This window comes from Falco rusticolus, chromosome 4, assembly GCF_015220075.1.
Source record: "Falco rusticolus isolate bFalRus1 chromosome 4, bFalRus1.pri, whole genome shotgun sequence".
In the NCBI taxonomy this organism is placed as follows: Eukaryota; Metazoa; Chordata; class Aves; order Falconiformes; family Falconidae; genus Falco; species Falco rusticolus.
Genome location: NC_051190.1, coordinates 57,953,667 through 57,974,711, shown reverse-complemented (window position 1 = coordinate 57,974,711; position 21,045 = coordinate 57,953,667). Strand labels below are relative to the sequence as shown.

General features: G+C 40.0%; 1 protein-coding gene across 3 annotated transcripts in view; it reads right to left on the bottom strand.

Moving 5' to 3' along the window:
* GALNT11 (polypeptide N-acetylgalactosaminyltransferase 11) overlaps positions 1 to 14,188 on the bottom strand; it is a 56,612-nt gene extending 42,424 nt beyond the window's left edge. For 2 of the 3 annotated variants that reach the window (XM_037387001.1, XM_037387003.1), the window contains exon 1: positions 14,078 to 14,188. The gene's annotated coding sequence lies outside the window, so the exon portion shown is untranslated. Of the gene's footprint in view, positions 1 to 961; positions 1,287 to 14,077 lie in introns of those variants that run through there. The other variant, XM_037387002.1, reaches the window with a different exon arrangement.
* Between the last annotated feature and the right edge of the window lie 6,857 nt (positions 14,189 to 21,045).

Here is a 21,045-nt window from a genome sequence, read left to right as displayed (position 1 = left end):
AACATCAGGCACACTCGGATTAAAGAGGAAGGGATAAATTAGTAATCACCAGAGGAAAAAAAGATTGCTGTACATTCCTTTTATCTCCAGAAAGCCCTCTGACCAGGCTGAAAGCACACCCTTGGATACTGTTACAAAGGCAACAAATGCAAACCTGAGCATGATACTATTTCCACATGCTCCTTGCTACAGCAGAACTGCTTTCACCTTCTTTTCCCCTCCTTCACTGTTTCTCAGTTTTGTACAAAGATACAAAGGTTGAAATACTGCATTTAAAATGAATTACAGAACCTCCACAATGCAGAAAACTAGGCCGTTTCAGTAGCTCGCTATTCAACCAAGATATTTAGTAATACATTTGGCAGGGAAAACACTGACTTGCTATTTATTTTCTTTAAGTAACAAATGTTTTGTTAGACAGTTAATTTTGAAGGCAGAATGGAAAAAATTGAAACCCTGCCTACGAAAAGCACATTGAAGGCTTATTATTAGTTTACTTTATTCACCAATGCATACGCATTTACACAACCACTGTCCTACGGATTTGAACCACTTCTACCATTTAAGCAGCCACAGGAGTCATAATCTGCATCAGAGCTACACACTCGTTTTCAACAGCTTTAGGTTGACTGTGACTTCTTACAGATGTGTTTTAGCAAAGAGGTCACAGTAGGTTTTCAAGTCCTAAGCAATGTCAGTTCTGCTTGGGACCTGCCCCGAGAAACCAGGAGCACCTTTCCAGCCCTATACTTTTATGCATACAAAACAGTCACATTAACACATCTTGGCCTCTTCTCAATAGACCAAGAAACAAGTATCCTTTCACTCATTTCAGCATGCAATGAAATAACCACTTTGATACACACCAGAGGAATGGAGGAGAGAATATTTCAGCTGGTCACAAGGACCCAGGAGGAAACACTCAGTTCACAGAGGCAGCTACTTGGTTCTTTATTCTTACCTCATCCATCTCCCCATCCATGACTTTCTTCTGCAAGCCACCTAGACATGGTGAATAAAGCCTTACCCTGACCAGATTCCTTTGCTCTCCAGTTGTCTGAAATCTTCCAGGAAACACACTTTGCCAGTTTACCCAAAACCTGTCTCTGACTGCTTATGCATGGTCACAATAACCTGATGATCGTCTTAAACATTCAAACATCCATCCTCTCCCAGCTCGTTTCTCCAAGCAGGATTTTGAAACTTAAGCAAAGCCAAACCATACTTTTTTTTCCCTGCCTTTTTTCTTCACCTTTTGGTGTTGGGTATTTTTTCTAAAGGAGGCAAACTGCTCCTGAATACAAGAGAGGCAAAAGATATGCCTTTCAAATCCAACGTATTAGTATCTTTCTCAGTCCTGCTACATGCTGCACGAGAAAAGCAGATTATATGTATTTTTAACTCAACATCCCTAAAGCTCTGCTAATGCAAACAGAGCTAGCAGGTTTGAACAGTTAGATAGAAACAACTTAAATCAAAAAAGCACAATTGCATTGTCCAGATAACAATGTCAATGGGCTCATAAGAATAATTTTCACCTATGCAATAAACACTGTAACACTGAGTCTAGTCACTAATAAATTGCTATGTGGACAGTGTAGTTAAAATCCATTTCTATTTATGTATTAAATGCAAACAAAACCAGTAATTGCCATTAAAAAAAAATATCTATGATTTAAACATATAGAGAAAAATTGTTTCACAATACAGTTCCTCACAAATTTTACTAGCCATTAAGAACACAGCTGCCAAAAGTAAATTTCAAAAATACCTCAAACAATTATCTATCCCAAATACTCTCCCTTAGCAATATTAGGAGCTTTCACAGCAAATAACAAATGATAACACCTTCGAGCATTTTAGAAGCATTCATTCACATACACAAGATCCTAGTGATACATGGAGTTTATGGCTGCCCACATTGGTATACTTAGGGATCCAAAGATAATTCAACACAACAAACAAATCATTCAAGGTGGCAGCATCTCCTACATCAGGAAATTAAATCCATTTTGGAGGCAACTAGGGTGACTATGAAAGGAAAAAAAAAAAAAATCTTAGAAGTTGCTCTCATCAACATTAGCTCAGAAGAGATCAAGACTGAAAGGCACAGTATTCTGAAAATTTATAGCCAAATACTCAGGTTTTCAGTCTCTCCCTTATTGCCCTGTTTTGACTGTCATATATTTATTACCTGATAGCTTTCAGACTTTGGCAAAGCCTTGGAACTTTTTGCAGACCTACATGCCAGAAACGCCAAGAGTAAAATATTCCTCTCTAATTTCCATGAATTCCAGTACAGAAGTCTCAGTTCCTTGCACAAGCAGTAAATCATTGATTTTTTTTTTATTATTTTTTAAGAGAACTGTAAAAGTTAGCTATTAGTACAAGTCTCTGAAAGTCAATCAATTGTAAAGCTAAAAAAACCTCTAGGAGCTACCTGCCAGACTTGAGGTTCAGTAGTTATTGTGCAATGCTGCTTTCCATGTCACACCAGCTTCTTGTAGCATCCTTACAACATCAGCATGACATTCATTTCATACATCACACCCAGTAATATTTACATTCATTTAATAACTAACCCAACAGTGATATAACTCTGTTATCCCAGACAGCCTGGGATAGTTTTGTCATTAGTAACCTGTGCAACTTTTAACACTGGCTTAATGTGTTAGCCTTCAACATTTTTAATGGAGAATAAAAAAAAGCCAACCGCATTTCACAACATTTTGGCTTAAAGAGCAAAAGTAGCTACAGGGTCTAGGACCTGCCACTGCTTAAACACTGACATCTGCTTGGATTAACCTCAACAGTTTATAATACACACCGTATGACTAGATATTTCATGACTGTGCCAAAACTCATGTTTGTCAGAGGTCAAACAAAGGACCAGATTAACCTCAAGTTTTTTGAAATAGGAGTAAGAATTATTTGAGAAAACCTTAAAGACTGCTTGTAGTTTTTCCAAGAATAACTCTTCTTAAAAAAAAAAAAGTCCGAAAATCAAGACAGATACACAACTCATATACCCAGATTTCCTGCAAGACTGCCTGTATATTTTGGATCTATAATAAGGCAAGGAACAGATATGTATAATCTGCATTTTTTAAAGAGCATTCTAGTGGAAAAAAACCAGTTAAGCTAATTTTATCTTTCTACAGAGTATTAGGATAATTTGCTCCGTGACTTTCTACAGATGCTTTTAATTTTTACTTGATTTATTTGGGGGGAAAAACCTATGAAGATAAAGTAACACTACTTACAAATCTAATTTTGATCTTTTAGCAGCCTTAACTTTTTATATATTTCTTGGCCTTGAAGATGTTGTCCAAGGCTACCATTTCTCCCCTTCCAAAACAAGCAACAGCACGAACAGGCTTTCTTATTTTCTTGTTTGCTAGCGATTCAACAGCATTAACAGGACAATAAACAGGCCAGATCACGAAGAAGTAGTACTCCAATAATACAGTCACCACACAGAGATGCCATTCACAGTAGCTTCTGCACTTTCATGAGAATTTTTTTTTCTAGGCGTCCTCTACTCTGCAACCAGTATTAAGGGATAGTCACAGGTAACAGACTAGCAAGATCAAAAAGGGACACCTTCAGCAGCTTTGTTTCAGACTCCAACACACATCACTAGAAGCAACCTCCATTGAATGTACATTCAGAACAAAAGCTGGAGGTATTTCTAAATATAAGCTTAGTGTTTCATGTGCTCCAGAATCAAAGTGCCAGTCCAATTTAACTCCTTATAAAAACACTCTCCTACTGGATTGTTTTAGCACTAAATTGAATCTACCTGTCAGTTGGTTTTTAATTAAAAACAACCATTAATTTTTGACCATACCAAGGGGACAGGTCACTGTACTTCATGAATTAAGCAGCTGGTTTTGACACAATATAGGCAGGTAACTACTCATGTAAAGACAGGTTTGGCCTAGAGGAACCTACCTCATGACATTTAGCAAGGACAAGTGCTAAATCCTGCACCTGGGACAGACAAACTCCCTGGCCACAGACACAGCCTACGGAGCAGCTCCGCAAAGGAGGACCTGGGAGATCTACTTAAACATGAGCCAGCAGCATGCCCTTGCAGCAATGACAGCTGACAGCATATGGGCTTATCGACAGGAGCACAGCCAGTTGACCGAGGGATGCAATTACACCACCCCACGCAGCACTCATAAGATCACAGGCAGAGTACTGTACCCACTTTGGGATCTGTCAGTACAAGACAGACATCACTAAACTGGAGCAAGTTCAGTGGAAGGCCACCAAAATGGTCACAGGCTGGAACACTTGCCCTGTGAGGAGAAGCTAAGGATGCTGGGCTTCTTCAGCCTGCAGAAGAGACTGCCACTACCTACAGTGATGATATTAAGAAAACAAAACCAGACTATTTAGTAAGGTGCAAGGCAGGAGAATGAGAGATTAAAAAAGACGACCAATATAACTCCAGACACAGCAGCTCCCACTCACAGAAATATACTGTGGACCACAGGCTGTCCTCTTGCATAAGATCACTGTTCCCGTTCATTTTAATGAGATGACACACTAAGATCTATTTTTAATTAGCCTTTGTAAGTCACTTCTAAATGCAACTTTGAAAGCTTTGAGAGCCAACATTTTAATCATTTCAGCACAGCTATACAAATCCATGTCACACCACCTAAAATAAATCCTCCTGGAATGAATAAAAAATTTTAATCAACACTTTACAGATACATAATCTTAAAATACCAATAACGTTCAATACACTTTATAGATAAAGACAGACACATAGAGAGACTAGTTGCATAAATTGCTGAAGACCTAAGAAACTATACTATGAGTATACTAAGTCTGAAAAGCATGAAGTGTTCCAGGAAAAAATTAAAAATTCATCTTCTTTATACCTTTAGGTTCTTACCCCTCACAATTTTACCACTGTCAAATGACTCACTTATATACTCATTCGTATTTCAGTTTTTGGACTTCAACCAGAGATGTCTAAATATTGCATACTATAATTTTTAAATCTGTGGACTATATATTGAGACGCCTCCTCTTGGAACATAATTTTGCTTATCAAACTTTCTGGAATTTCTCAACTCCAATATAAAAGCTTTACTTAGCAGGCTGCCATACCAGAGTAAATGCAAACACTTTAGGATTTATATAATAAAAATGAAGTTCCTGCTTTACCTACATCCATTTCAAATGTTCCCTTAAAGAAATTAAAAGTATCTTCTGCAGTAATATCTTTCATTTCTTTGTCAACAACAAAACATACAAGGTTTTTTTTCCAAAGGATACCTTTCTCCCCACATAATCCTTCTCTCCAAGGAGTGAGAGGGTTTCACAAGGGCTCTCACTTAAGGACACACTTTAATGGAAAAAGCAGTTACAAGTTTTGGAAAGAAAAAGTTTCATAAGAGTCAGCATGTCATGTTAACAAACAACAGAAAAGAACACCAGTTTTAGTTACAACCAGTGGTACAACATTGCAACAAGAAAAGTAACACAATAGTCCAGTCTGATTAGAGAAAGTACTTGGATTAGAAACATGAGCTTACCAAAATCCTAGTGCTCAATACCGAGTAAGGGCTATACAGTAGACAGTTTTATGCTGCTGCAGTGTCCTCATTCCCCACCCCACCCCCCAAAAAAAAGCTACTGGCTTCCCAAAGCACAGTTATATGCATGGAATTTTCTTACCTATCCCCATAACAAACATTGCACCGTAGGGCTGCTCGGCTGGATGCTACTTTACACCATCTGGCATATAAATGTCATGCCATTCATGGAGTCCTAAAAATACCTTCTTCAGTTTTGTTACTAATAAATACTTTCTTCCAATTGAAACAGTGAAATCTTCTTCTCTTTAGCAAAACCAGCTTTTAAGGAAGCTAGAATTTTCATGTACTGTCTCTAAAGAAAGGTGCATGCATTTTGTAATACAGCCCTTCCTTCTCCACATATAGCTTAGAAAAATAGCAAGATAAAAAAACCCACACCAGCAACTTATTTTCAATGCACCTCTCTCATATTAAAGATCCAGGTATCTAAATATTAGTTTAAGAACCCTCCAGCACCATACACAAATGCAAAATATAAGAGAGCTTACAAGGTCAACTACACACAAGTAAGCTGCTTAATACCTTTTCCTAAATGCTTTTAGTCTACTTAGCTGTTCCTTGCATTTTATGTCTGCAAAGCTCCCCAAAATAACAGCAAAAATACAGATGCAAACCAAGGAATTAGATAAGACACACTTCTAAATGAGCAGCTCAACAGAACATGCTCACCTTTTTCCAGAAGAGTCGGCACTAAAGAAGCAGTGCAAGGTTACATAGTGAAAACACATTTACTGCAGTAGCAGTCAAATCCAGTTGGTGTCTTCATTCTCTGTGAACAATAAAACGCTGAGCCTGAAACTTAACACTTTGTTGCTGAGTACTGCTTGCAAGTCCAAGAGCACCAACTTATTTTTGGTTGATTGAGGTTTGGAAATTTTTTCCAACTCTCTCCTTTTTCTTTTTTTCAGTTGATGCACGATCCATATGGATTTCACATATACATGATATACATGATCCAACATTATTTGGCAACATAAACAAGACTGGTCATTTTACCGCCACTCACTAAAGAGGCATAATCAATCAGTGCATTTCTAAGGCATTCCTTCATCACAATACCAATGGATTAGATCACAGTAATGCCAGAGAAAATAATCAAGTTGTATACAAATTTCAGTTCTAAAAATGCCTTTAGTTCTCATCTTCCAATCACTAGTAATTTTATGAAATTTCCACAACTTGACTAAAATTTTCTAGGTATGCTTTCTGTTCATCTTAAGAAATTTTCATCAAAAGTGCTTTGGGCTTTTTTCCAGTCTTTTAAAAGCAAAGTGAAAACACATTCTCCAAAGCTTAAAAAAATTTTTAAAAAAATTAAATAAAAACCAAAAAAAATCAGACTTCATTTGTACAGTCCTCCCTCCTGCCAAAAATGCTGGCAGCAAATTTGGCAACAAAAAAGCCCTCACTGAAGTACTTTTGAGTGGGACAGTGAAAACTGGGGTTGACCAGTCTCAATTTTAAACCTGTGACTACTGACCACGGACACTGCATTTTGCACCAGCTTTTTCTGCCAATCCCAGTTCTGCAGTTAGCTCCAAGCAGAAATCTACTATCCACTTGTGCAGAACTCAGTACTGAAATCAACAGCCGTATAAAAAAAAAAATACACAAAAGACATTTTCGAACTCTGACTAGAAGCTTCAAAAGGCTATACCCAAACATGTGTAAAATGCTGAACTGCTGCAATTAAGCTATTACTAGTATTACAAATTTGAAAACTATCTTAATTAGAACAGCTGCATTGCATCTTACCCTACATCAGATTACAGAATTCACAGACATCCAAACTTACCCCCCCACAAATCATATGTTTACTTCATTTCTGTTTTTCTGTAGGGTTTTCCTTTTCAATATGCAGAAACTTATATTAAAAAAATAATAATCAGAAGTGTGATGTTTGGATCCCAGACATGTCACATTCACTTACAGTCAGATGTCAGAAATTGCCACAGTTAAGACAGCACTAACCTGTCAGCTACTTGCTGTAGCACTGCAGTCTGTCCTTACAACTTAGTTTGGTTAGCCCACTATCAAACACTTTTATGTTTAGTATTAGCATACATAGACATTATTTGTTAAAAAAAAAAAAAAAAAAAAAAAAAAAACCACCAAAAACAACCAAAAAAGATTAAATGTAGCACTAGAACTGTGAGTGAAGGTAAAACAAGTTACAGTTTAAAACCCCAAACTGCCTCTGACAGGAAAATACTTAACTCATTCTAAACCACTCAGCGTTCTTAACTCCTGTTACATTTCTTGATGCTATTAAGAAGTGGCACACAACTTAAAGATTTCCTCAATACATCCTGTCCTCACTGGGTGGATTTCCATTGGCAAAAAAAAAAAAAAAGTAGAACTGAAATAAATACTAAAAGCAGGTGTTGAATTGAATTCAATGTCCATTTGCATTTCTCATGTCCAGAAACAAAGGTCACTTGGGAGTTTTTCACTCCAAGCTTTAGCACAGAGACCACAATATCCATACCATTTGGAACAGCAGAGGCATAAGACTTTCATTTTTCCCAGTAAGAAACTCCTAGGAAGACCAAAAACCCCTGCAATCTTCTTGGGTTTAGATCCATTTTCTCAACGGAAGTTTAAAGTAATTTCTATGCACAGACTTCTCTCCACTTCTCTCATTTTCTCACCAATGTCTCTAACCTCTAAAAAAAGAGAGGAATCCTAAGGATACAACTTAATACGTGTTCTCTCTTCAACTGACTGACTGAACCAAGACACCTGTATAAGTTATTAGATTGATCTGTGGGACATCCTGGCTGAATCATTTGCTCTGCTACAGATTTTGATGACATCCTTCACAACTTGGTGTCTCAGCTGTCACCTATAAAACCTGACTGGTGCATTAAAGTGAATCTATCAAAGGTTCTGAGGCAACAATAACCAGAGATGACAGAAACAGAAGTCGAACTTTGGGTTAGAACAGCAGTAACACACACCTCCTGTTTCCCCAGCAAATCTATTTCTAAACTATACTCACAAACTCTTGTCTAGGTAAACGTTCTCTTTTTTCCCTTTCTTAATACAACACAGTAATACTAACAAAGAGGTACCATTGCTGGTACAACCATAGCTACAGATGGAGTCAATGAAAACACTTTCACTCACACATCTAAACTAAGCTATCAATTTAATATAAATTTATCATGCTAAATATTGTATTAGACAATAGGGTAGGGAGTTTTCCAAATACCTAAGTAAACAGACCTTCTATTAGCATGCCTCTGAAAAAAAAACCTTGTAGACATTAACTGTTGTATTGGAATGATCAGCCACTAGCATAAAGAGATTTTACACTGTCTGTAAGGAGACTTCTGCAAGTTATGCCAAAAATTCATTTTCTTTGTCTTTTATTCCCTTCTACATGACCTTACAGGCTCAATCTCTCCTTTTCCAAAGAAATCCCTTTGAGGAAAGATTTGTGGACCACTCCTTTTCCATCCGCTGTTGGTCACTTTTCTTCTACTTATCTATTGCCAATGTTTCTAATGGGAAAGCATACTCAGGATTTTGATGTTGAAATCACAGATGGTGTTACAAAATGAAGAGCAAATCAAAAATACATTTTCCCACTTCACTGGGAGCCATGCTTTTCAACACACTGCTAGCACAGAAGGTTAGCGTGCAACCCAAAACTTAGCCTTCTCTCGTTTCACACGCAATGAGTCTCAGCATCTGCTGACGCAAGAGATAAGAGATTCTTGCTAATAGGCAGAATTACGGTATTCCAGGAAATAGAAAACTAAAGAAAGCACATTTACTAACAAATACGAAAGGTATCAGAGACAGTGACATCACTGGTTCTTGATGTTACATTTCAGAAATTAGCAAAACAGTCAAATAGCTACGAAGATTGATTCAGAAGGGGTTGTGTATCAAAACAGGAGAGTTTTGTGCTTCCTGGAAAAGGGTCTCTGCCTTAATTAAGGCCATCTCCAAGATTTAAAGCATCTAATTTAATCCTTGTCTGCACAAGAACATCTATGTCATTTAGCCAAGCAATGCTTGGATGGTTTTACGTAAAGAGACCACCCCTATGAACGTGCTCCTACCATTCACTACGTATTTGCTTAAATCACTCTGGCACATAGTAATCATTTACTGAGGTACCTTCTTTTTAGCATGCCTCTGCAAATTTATTAGCTTAACCTGTCAATTTAAAATTTGACTTCTTAAACGATGCAGTGTCTCACAGTTGAAGTCTTATGAATTCAAACAGTTATTGTGGGTAAGCAGTTGCCTCCCATCAGCCACACTGTAACATTTCTTCATGCACAGATTCTTTTTGTCTTGCACAGCAAGAAAAATTATTTTTGTCAAGGTAGCTTGCTCCATGGCAAGAGGGGTCAGAGTACGCAAACACTCACTGTAGCACAGCTGATAAATGTACAACTTGTCAGTCACAGCAAACCTGCAGTCTCAGAAATGCTGAACTTGCAATGCCATTGCTGCTGTGAGAGAGAAAACCACAGTGGCTCACCTGCTCCAAACTGAACTTAAAGCCAGCAAAGACATCCAGGTACCTACCTGTAAGCAGCACGGGGTAGTGGGGTCTGGACTTGTCCCTAGCCTGCACACCTATTTCTTGCTCATTCTACACAGCATAAAGCACGCAGTATGAAGTGCTGAGGTTCCTTGCATTAGGGGTTTCTAACTAGTGTAAACAGTGGAAAAGTTGAGTCACCCCTAACCACTGTACTCCAGTTTCAAACATACAAACTATCTGGCTGCCAAAACCCTAGACTGCACAAGAAAGGGCTGAGATACAGCACATCATTCTTACAGGCACTTCAATCCATACTCTACGTTTCAATAACACCGTCAGTTGTTTAACCTACAGACTTCACATATTTCCAGTTCTCAGGGAAAGCATTCAGAAGTTCATACAACAAAATATCTGAAACTTAAAATACTTGAAGTCAACATAGGATTGAAACATTATGATCAGCTTCCTAATTCCCCCCCTTTTTGTCACAGTTTTCAAATAAAGTACTTATACTAATTATTACACAACACTGACTCACACAAGAAACATGCTAGAGCACAGCTGAAGGATATGCCGTATACTATTAACTCTTAGACAAAATGAGCCTAACAAATGCATTTACTCATGCTGCTAAACACTGGTTTAAACAGCTGAGGCCTTTGTACTGACAGTGTTTTCTACATTAACACAGTAGCTGCAACAACAGATGCATTCATCTCCATAACCCACCATATGTTTTGAAAAGAAAAATTAGATAAGAATCAAGACAATTTATCTACCTCCCACACTCTAACAAGGATTGAAATAGCCTTAACCTCTGTAACATTTTTTAAGAAAAAATAAACAAATTAATTTCTGCACTTGAAATATACAAACCTACTTTTGCTCTTCAACAGCAAGCAACATAATGCAGCACTTCTCCAAAATGAATGGCACTAAAGAAAATTATTTTAGAGATACCTGTAACTGTAGTATTACCTAGCCAGACAGATGGAAGTGTTAAAGAAGTTGATGAACTTAACTGTCACAGAAAGGAATGATGGTATTTTTTTCAAAATTTTACCTTTTCCCTTCAGCTGGAAGTCTCTCCTTACTTCTCTGCTTCAGTAATCAACACACAGCTGCCACACTGCCAAACTCAGCCTGCCAGCTGCTCAGACCACAACTTTTTTACAGCACCTTCCAAGGTAACGTAACTAACATAAAAATGATCCTCCCTCTGTTCTTTTCACCCCCACAGTTCCCTATTCTTTCTTGTTAGAAGATCCAAAATCCCCATTTTTACTATCTGCTCAGATACTTCTAATCTCATCCATCTGACCCGTAGTTTGCCCTGTTCCACACACATGCCCTGTAACTACCACTAAAAATTTGGCTTTTCTAGCATTTACTATGAGAAAGCATGTTTTGCATAGACAACATTTCAAAATACTAATAATTCATCTTTATTTCTCTTGCCATGCTGTTTCAGGGCTTTCTTCCTCCTAAAACGTTTGAATCACACCTACTGTTATTTTACATCACTATGAAAATGATGAAGAGATTCACCCATTCTTATAAACAGCTACTCCACTGCAGCTTATCAGGAACTCTTTCCAGTTTTACTCCTATGCATAATGGAGTATTGATTTGCATCCTCTGAGGCAAAATGATCAGATAGCAGAAGACAGGCAACCAGCCCTGAAATCTGCAGTCAGAATTTCTTAAACCAGAATACATGTCACTTAGCCTGCTGGCTTCCTCTTCTGAGGTTGAGAGATGGAAGTCTCATTAGAGCTGCAGTGTTAGTTCTTGCCTTCGCTGCTGCAGAAAAGCCCCTAAAACTCTGCAGGAGCTTATCTTACTCAGAGATGAGGAAAAGCTTATGCAGAAGGCATGCAGTTCTTCAGAGACAGTTATAATGGGGGAGTTCAATTGCTTGTTAATCAAAAGCCTCTTATCTGGAACCACCTGGACGTTTATGCTGTTCTAAAATGAGGTCTAGGAATCCCAGCTGGACTATTTCACATATGCAGAGGTTGCCTACAGGGTAGCAGGGCAGAAACATACTGTCAGGGAGAGGTTGGTATCATCCTTTCCTGGGCATAGACTGCACTTGAATCAGCTTAAGCTAACCAGAGATGTCTGGGAACATTTTCCTATTAAGATGAGATCTATATAAAAGGAATTAAAATAAAAAAGTAGATGCTAGATCAGAAAGAGTTTGCGGATATTTAATGTCACTTACAGACTTTCTTTCTAAGAAAGAAGAGATTTAATCTCATGTTGAAATACATTTTCCAGAGAAAAAGGGGGGAAAAAACATATTGGGAGAGTGCTGATGCTGCTGCTCACCTGCATAATTACTGTACCGGCATTAAGAGATTTCAATATTCCTTCAAACAGAAAGCAATACTCAAAATACACTGGACCAAACAGATAAAGCACAGATTGTTTATAAGCAGCAACAAAGCCAGGTCATGAGATACCCTTTTTCTTTGGAAGGGTAGGGGCTGCACTTTTTATCTAGTTATACGATAAAGTTCTGTAAGGTCTACTGCCATTGCCCTGCAACCAATATTGAAAACAAGTCAGGATGCAGTTTGGGAAAGATGCTATACTAGGCAGCATTAGTGTATTAATTAGTCTCAACAGCAGTTTTAAGGCTGACACCTGTGAAGAAGCAAATGAAGGTGAAAGAGCTATCTGGAAAGGAAGCTTCTGAACGCAGTGTTTGCTTCCAGTGCCACACCACAGCAGAGAAGAATTTGACCTGCTGGGCCCCCTGCTACCAGCAGCACAGAGCTTTTGGTTGTTTGCTCAGCTCTGCTTTCATGCAAACAAGGGACTAGAGAACCTTTTCACCTTGCAAGTAACTTGGAGACGGTTAATTTGCTAAGAGTATTTTCTGTTGTAGTATTTCTTACAAGCTTTAACACACAAAAAAAGAAAAATACCACATGGCAATGAGAACTGACTAGAAGGGCTGGAGAATGCTGAACAAGACGTATTTGCTAAGAGGAAAAGGGAGCCTCAAATGTTGCAAATTATATACAAAAAGCCACAGGAACAAAAAAAGGAGAAACGCTTTAAAAATAAATTTTGCAGTCATCAAGATAAGAAAGCTTTAATACGCCACAGAGTCAAGCAGTCCTCCAAAAAGCAACTACTGCCGTCACCTTGCAAATGAATCAATGAAAGCAGCAGCGCCAGCAAAACTAACATGCAAAATCCTCACGTTTGGGGCTGACAGTTGCATAGTTTCAGTGTACCTGCAGGCGGGCTGTTGCTGCTGCTCCTCCACATGCATTTAAAAACTAAAAAAAAAAATATTAACTACGTTGTCTTCCATCCTACGTAGCACAACCCACACCAGCCCCACGGTCTCATCTGCTAGTCAGATGAAAACTAACAGCCCTCACCACGCGGCTGGCTCACCCAGCCACCCCACCACGCGTAACCTGCCCGCTGTAACACGGTTCATATTAGCCAGAAAGGGAGAACCCCCGAGCCTGACCGCTGGCCGTCCCGAGGAGGGGCGGCAGGAAACGGGAATCGCTGCTCCCAGGACAGGCTCCCGCGGGTCCCTCAGGGTGGGCGGGAAAACGGCCGCCGCCGGCCCCGTCCCTCACGGGCCCGTCCCTCACACCGCCCCCGGGGCTGCCCCTCACGCCGCCGCCGGCCCCGTCCCTCACCGCCCCGCGGCTGCCTCTCACGCCGCCGCCGGCCCCGTCCCTCACGGCCCCGTCCCTCACACCGCCCCCGGGGCTGCCCCTCACGCCGCCGCCGGCCCCGTCCCTCACCGCCCCGCGGCTGCCCCACACGCCGCCGCCGGCCCCGTCCCCCACTCCCCCGACCCCGGAGCTACTCCTCACGCCGCCGCCGGTTCCCCCGCCGGGGATGTCTCCCCTCACACCGCCGCCACCGACCCTATCGCTCACCGCCCCGGAGCCACCACCCCCGCACTCACCGCGGTGGCGGCGGCATCCCCCCTCCGCCCGCCCCGTGCCCTCAGCGGCGGCGGCGGCAGCGCGCACCGCTCGCGCGCGGCGCTGGCGCCACGTGACTGCTCCCTCCCCGGCCGGCGCCGTCACGTGAGGGGGCCGGGGCGCGGGCGCCATGACAGGCGGGGCCGAGAGAGCCTGAGAAGATGGCGAGCTGTGAGGCGGGAGAGCAGTGGGGCATCTGCCTGCCCGCTTTCTGCTGAGCAGTACGCGGCAATGAAGCTACGGGGGGAATTCAGGGCTGGAGGGCTGTGGGCGTGCGGCCTTCAGCCCCCCTCCCCCCTCAGAGCTTCTGCGCATCTGCCTATCCCACCAGGCTTGCAAGTTCCCTTGCAGCTCACAGGTGAAGACTAAAGGCCTTTCCAGTCCCTCAGGGAGGTATCTGCTCTGGCCTTTATGATTTTAAATGGCCTTTGGAAGTACTTGTTTGGGGGCTTTGAAGGGGAGAAATGAGGTGTGGATCAGGCAGATAGAGGATATCTGGGTCAACCAGCACTCTTTTCCTCACCGTGTAGTTTGAGCAGCTGTCTGGAATTTGGAGGACTGGTTTCTTCAGCAGGAAGGGGGAGATAGTTGAGGGAAAACAACCACAACTACCCTAAAATAACCTGAGCTTGGCAGTTAATGTGCATCTGTAGTGATGAGTTTACGTCTCCTAGAGAGGCACGTTGAATCCTCACATCTTTTCTACCCACAGTAAGTGATCTAGCAGCTGACTTACTAGACAAAAGGGTGGTGAGGTAACTTCACCACTGATACAGCTTTGTGTGGGACCTGACTTGGCAGGTATCCTTTTGGGACGGAGAGCTGAAACTGGCAGGCATGTTGGGTTTGTAAACCCTGGTGAGGTTTAAGAACAACAGAGAAGTGTCAGATTTGGTCAGCATAGACAGGACTAGGAGCTTTTTTGTGAATACCTAGATACAGAACTAAGGATGCTGAGTGACACTTCGAAGATGGCAGATTTCAGGACTAGGAGCTTTTTTGTGAATACCCAGATACAGAACTTAAGCTGCTGAGTGGCACTTTGAAGATGGCAGATTTTATTTTAGTAAAGCAGAAATTAAACAGAGGTGACGCACCTGAGCCTGTTCTTTGGTGGATATTGCCCCCGGTGTCCAGAGGTTATGACAAGGTGCTTTATAATAACACAAACAGAGCAGAATACAGAACTTGTCAAAAAGGTGTAGCTACAGCATTAAAGTACAGAGGACAAAAAGATAATAAATATATAATCAGAAGCTGCAGTGAGGGAAAAAGGAGTGACAGTCTGTGGAGGGGTTAGTAGACAGATGACAAGGAGGTAGCAGGGATCAAGATGAAAGTAACGTGCAGTTAAATGAGATAGCCACATAGTCAGCATCCCCATCAGCCAGCTTTTCATAATTCCTGTTTCAGCTACCATTTAGCATAATGGCTAACACGCAGCTTTGATCTCTCTGTCATAATAATTTAGCCTGAGGACTGGAGGTATGTGTTATAATCTTTTAGGTAAAAGCAACCTCAGCACATATTCTGTCTGCTTTCTGCAGAACCATTATCCTTGAAGTCCTTCTAATTTGGCCAGTTCTTGCCTAATTTGTAATTCCAGGTATTTAATCTACCCAAATACCTATTTTAGTTCTTATCAGAAAAGAGTTTCCCTGGTGCTTGGATTATCATTTTATTAACAGAATTAATAAATGCTACATTTTAGCGTCATTTACGGTAAGATCTTTGAGACATGTTTAATTTCTCAAAATCCCTGATAATGATATTCTGCCCAGCCCAACTGCTTAATATACCCTATGATAACTCATTAATGTTAACTAATTGACCCACTTCCTATGTGCTCACAGCAAGGGACAAGAACTCATATAAAAGTGCTGGCAGGAAGTCATAACCCAAAGTAATACCCTGTCAATATGATTTGTGGTCAAAATTTGGGATCCGTATGTACTCAAGCACTGAAATTTTGTTTATTAAATGTTTCTGTTGTTGACACATCTTGGACACAGAAACAACACAAGAGAAAGGGATACTGAGCTACAAAAAAAGATACTCTTTAAATCCTGTCTCATTTCTAAAATTGAGTCTTCTATTTTGTGAAAAAGGAGGTGAATATCCCCAAACCCAAACAGAATTTATGTATATTATTTTTCTAAATCCAAATTGTTCAGAACAAATTTCTCCAGCTAATGTGTAGAGATTGTTGACCAGCTGTGATAGAGAAGACCAGAGGAAACTCTAGCTGTTCTTCTGATACCTGGGATAAATTGCATTTGTTTCAGTGGTTTCCGTTTATAATAGTTTGCCTATGGGCTGTCCTTGACTGAAGTGAGAGCCTGTACATCCCCTGGCACAGTTACTATGTGATTATGGTTTTGAATTGAGTAAATAAGCCCTTCTAAGTGCTGCATGGTTTATTTGGAGTATTTGAGGAAGCAGGACATTTATGTGGTTGCTCTCGGACTCTTCCTTCCTACTGTTACTTTTGCTGCGTATCACTTAACATGTTTTTCTGCCTGATTTCCAAAAGAAAGGTCAAATGACAACTGAAAATATGTGTATGGGTTTATCAGATCTGCTCTCCTTGCATACTTCCAAAATCTTGGGCCATATTCATCAAATTTGACAGTGGGTGGAGATCTCAAAGAGATTATATTCTAAATAGTTTTGCAAAAATAGGTGTCTGAATAGAAGAGAGAGACTGTTACTCACTACTGAGGAAAAGGCTGTAGAACAAGTTCATCCCACATACCTTTAATGTATTGCACATTAGGAGCACTCATGAAAGAATCCATGGAGCTGTTGTGGCTAGTCTATTGAAAACATCAGTTCTGTGCTTTGTAGTGGGTGAAAAGCAAAAAGGGTGTTAGGTACATTAGGATAGGAATAAAGAATGAAATGGGATACTGTTTATACTTGTAAAACCCAAGAGTCCTTGTACATCTTGAACATTGCGTGGAATTCTACCTAAAGTACCAAGAAAGGTACAGAAAAAAGCAATGAGCTGATCGGTGGTATGGAATTGCTTCCTTAAAGGAAAAGAAGAAAAAAAAGAAAAAAAAAGACACTTAAATACACTTGAGTGGTTTAACTTTGAAAAGGACTATGAAGGAATGTGATAATGGCATAAAAATCTCTTGTCGTAGAAAGTGAATTTTGTGTTTCTTACAGCACAAGATTTAGGTGTTCTGAGTGAAATTTTCAGGCAGTTAATTTAAAAGGAACAAAGTAAAGTATGTTTTCTCCTGAGTTACAACCGTAAATTGCTGCAAGTGTATTTTAGAGGCCAAAAGTATAAATGTGCTCATAGGTGGATTAGAAATGGAAATGGAAAAAATGTCCATTGAGGCCTCTTAAACATAATGCTAATGCAGCTGCCAGCTCAGGAAATCTCCAAGTAAAGGGGTGGATTCAGCCAACAGATTAAGACACCTAAATTTGAGTTTCAGTGTGTAGGTGTCTCCATGTGAGCCAGATGTCTAAGCTCCCCTTATACTCAGTAGAGAACTAATGTGGGATTTAGTTACATAAATGCAGGCCTCACATGCCACTTTAGGCATCATGGAGTTTTCTACCTGGCCTCCTGCTCCAAGAAGAAGCAGGTCTCCTAAAAAGCCTGTCCTATCTGAAGTCTGACATGGAAGTCTGGTATCTCAGACCATCACAATTGTCAGTAAGCACGTATGGTTAGCAAGCTGAACCCTGCTCATAGTTGATACAGCAAGCTATTCAGACCACCTGAAGATATTTATATCAGTGTATTTTGAACACGTCTAACTCTCAGCCTCACTAACTGTATTGAGTAGTTCTGTATTGACCGTAGGAGGAACTTACATTCAGATGAAAAACATCTGCATGGGGTCACTTCAGCCTAGATGTCAGAATTTATAGGTTTTGCCAGGCTGTGCCAGAGGGCATATTGCTTAGCTTTTCAGTGCTATTTCCTTAAGTTTCCTTAGCTAGTCAGACCACCGAGTTGATGCAGCTGGGATTGATTTAAGGGATTGATTATGTATGAAAAACCTTAGGATACTCAGATTTATTGATAATGAGGATTTTGAGAAGGTTTAGATTCATGGTGTGTTGTATAATGGTGCACTGATGTGTAGTGACACTTTGAACACAGTTGCATGAGTCCTTAAGTCTGGAAGATACCCAGTGACCAAGAGTTCTGGGGCAACCACAGATGCTGCTGCTAAAGCCACCAAAATGACAAGTTCTTAAGCCATTAGATCCTGTAGCTGAAAGGGACATTTTTTTTCACGAAGCTAAATCAAAACTAGTTTGGTTGATGACAGGCTTTACACCCTTCTGTGAATCAGGCCAGTTAGATCTTGTTAGAGTAGCAGAACTTGCCTAAGAAGAATTTGGGCTAAGATTCAAGCCAAAGAAATTAGATAACTAGAAAAGCCAGATGATAATGAGATGAGTTTTAGAAAGGTGAATCAGTTCTTTCCTCAATCTCTCACACTTCAAATTATTTACATTTTCTCACTGAAGACAGAACTTTTAGCACTAATGCTGTGCTCTTGGGCTGATGAGAGTTTTAACATAACAAGTCAGCAAGCTCTGACTTTGCTTTTTGAATATCTTAAAAATAAGCTGTGAAGGAGCATTTATGCTTTTAAAACTGCGTTAGTCACCAGTTGTGCTACTACAGCAGTGTTCCCATTTGATACTTATTGTCAGAATGCTGTGACAGTACAATAAATAATAAAGACTCCCTCCTAGCATCACTGCTGTTAACAGAGCATCTATATCTCTCAAATGTCCTGCTCTTCAAAATGAGACAGAGACAAGAACAAACCTAATATGTAATGGGCAGGCCCTCTCCCTTTTCTTATATATGGGGCACAGATAAGATCTACCAACCAGCAAAGTACATTAACATTAACCCATATTAATGAAGCAAGAAAGAAGTTGTGGGGTGGAATGATCAGCTTATGTGATGTGGCCCTAAAATCTGCAGGAACAGAAAGAGGAAGCCACTTATATAAGTGACGGACAGTGGTTGGGAGATACCACAGATCTAAGGATCATGCATTGTTTTGTCTTAGAAGGCAATTGCAGCACTGAGCATGAAGAGGAGAACAGTATTGTCATGCTCCATTCAGTTCCCTTCAGCTTCTTTCCTTCATTTTTCAGTCCTACCTGTGTTATTTTTCTGTACTTCTTAACACATCTCTTCTGATATTTTCAGTAGAGATTCTCCAGAAGTGTGGAAAAGTTATGTTTTATCTTTGAAGTGTTGCTAACAAAATTCCATCTGTTTTTGATGTTCAGAAGTTCTCACTTTTAAGATCTGGGAGTGAGATGCTACATTTTCTGTCATTTCTTTTTACTGAAATAAAACATTCCTTGGATTCTGTGGGGGGGAGGTAATTGGCTAAACGTTCTGTCCAGTGTTGCTCAATTGTGCTCAGATCACTTCACGGGCTCGGGGTCTGGGCCAGCCTGGGCTAATTTCTTTTCCACTTTGGACTGTTTTGCAAAGTTTTGAAAATGAAAACAATCTCATAAACCCCAGAAATCTCGTAATTGAATTGGCTTTTTCCCAATTAATTATATTAGAACTCTACCAAGAGTTTCCTTCCATCATTGTTTCTACTCCCTGATAAGAGGAGGAAAAAAGTTTATTTGCAGAGGAGGTCAGTCTCATTATCTTCTTTTTACAGATGTGGAAGTTAAAGCACTGAAGGATGAAGTTGTTTGTTCCAGGTCATCCAACAGAGCAGTGGCAGACAAAAAATAGAACAGAGTCCTTCAGTGCTCATTCTGTTGCATCACTCTGTCTTCCTGTTTTGATGAAAACATTTGAAATGTGATTTTCATAGGTAAGTCTGTGAGAAAGATTCAGACTTCTAAAGCATGGAAACCAAAACCTTTAGTTATGTCACATAAACAGAGGTTAGATAGAGTTCAAGCTGAGACAAAGACTCTGAGCCTGAGTTGTGGCACTTCGGTCATACAGGTGTCTTTTTGGTAATTCTTTCTCATAGCAAGTATTATATTCCCAGTATCTTTCATAAAAATATATCTCAGCCTCTAGCCCCATGCCTATTGTGCAGCAGGATGCTAAGCCTCTTGGTTTTTTCATACATAATTTTCTGTATTCTCAAGGATGGGGGTTTCACGTCCCCGTCAGTAAGAAAAGCATAAAAAGGAAGTATGGGTACAAACAAAGGATTATTTTCTAGTAATATTCATAGTTTTATTTTAGCTCTATTTTTCCTATTGGTTTTACAAAATTGTGCTGATTCATACCAACTGGGGGCAAATCTTCTCTGTAGCAACATCACTATCTGTTGTAATCACAGAGCTTGTACTCCTTCTTCTTCCACCCCCCTCTCCAATTTGTCCTTGTCTGCTCTTTCTGTAACGTATCCTAAAAAAAATTTCACAGCTTTACAATTTTGATGAACAACCAGATAACCATTTAGAGACTTCTGCTCTAAATCATTCTTCTTTTTCAGTATGCCTTATCCTTGCATTGCTTTTTCAAAGAACGTGTGAGATTCAGTGGTGGTTGTATTTCCTATATCATTATGCATATGTGGGAAACTGAAGAGAAATTTTGTTCTTATAGCTGAGAGGACAAGAATTCAGAAACACAACTATCTCTCAAGATGCTCCCTCCATAAATCTTGGTTTGTTGCTTGATGTCTTCATTTGTTATATACAGTATGTTGATAAAGTTCTTACCCCCACAACCTGTGTCTCTTTTTTATCTATGTAGATTAGAAGCACTTGTGAGCGAACAGAGTTTCTTGTTGGGCAGTTATGTATCACTACAAACAAGGACACCTGACCTCTTTTAGGATTCCTAAGCAAAGCCAAAGCAAAACAAAAAAATGCCAGTCAGCAACATACTCAGTGTTGCATTCCTAACTCATGGTTTACTGTAGGCTATCAAAAGCGGTGTTTCTAAAATGGGAGTTCTGGAAGT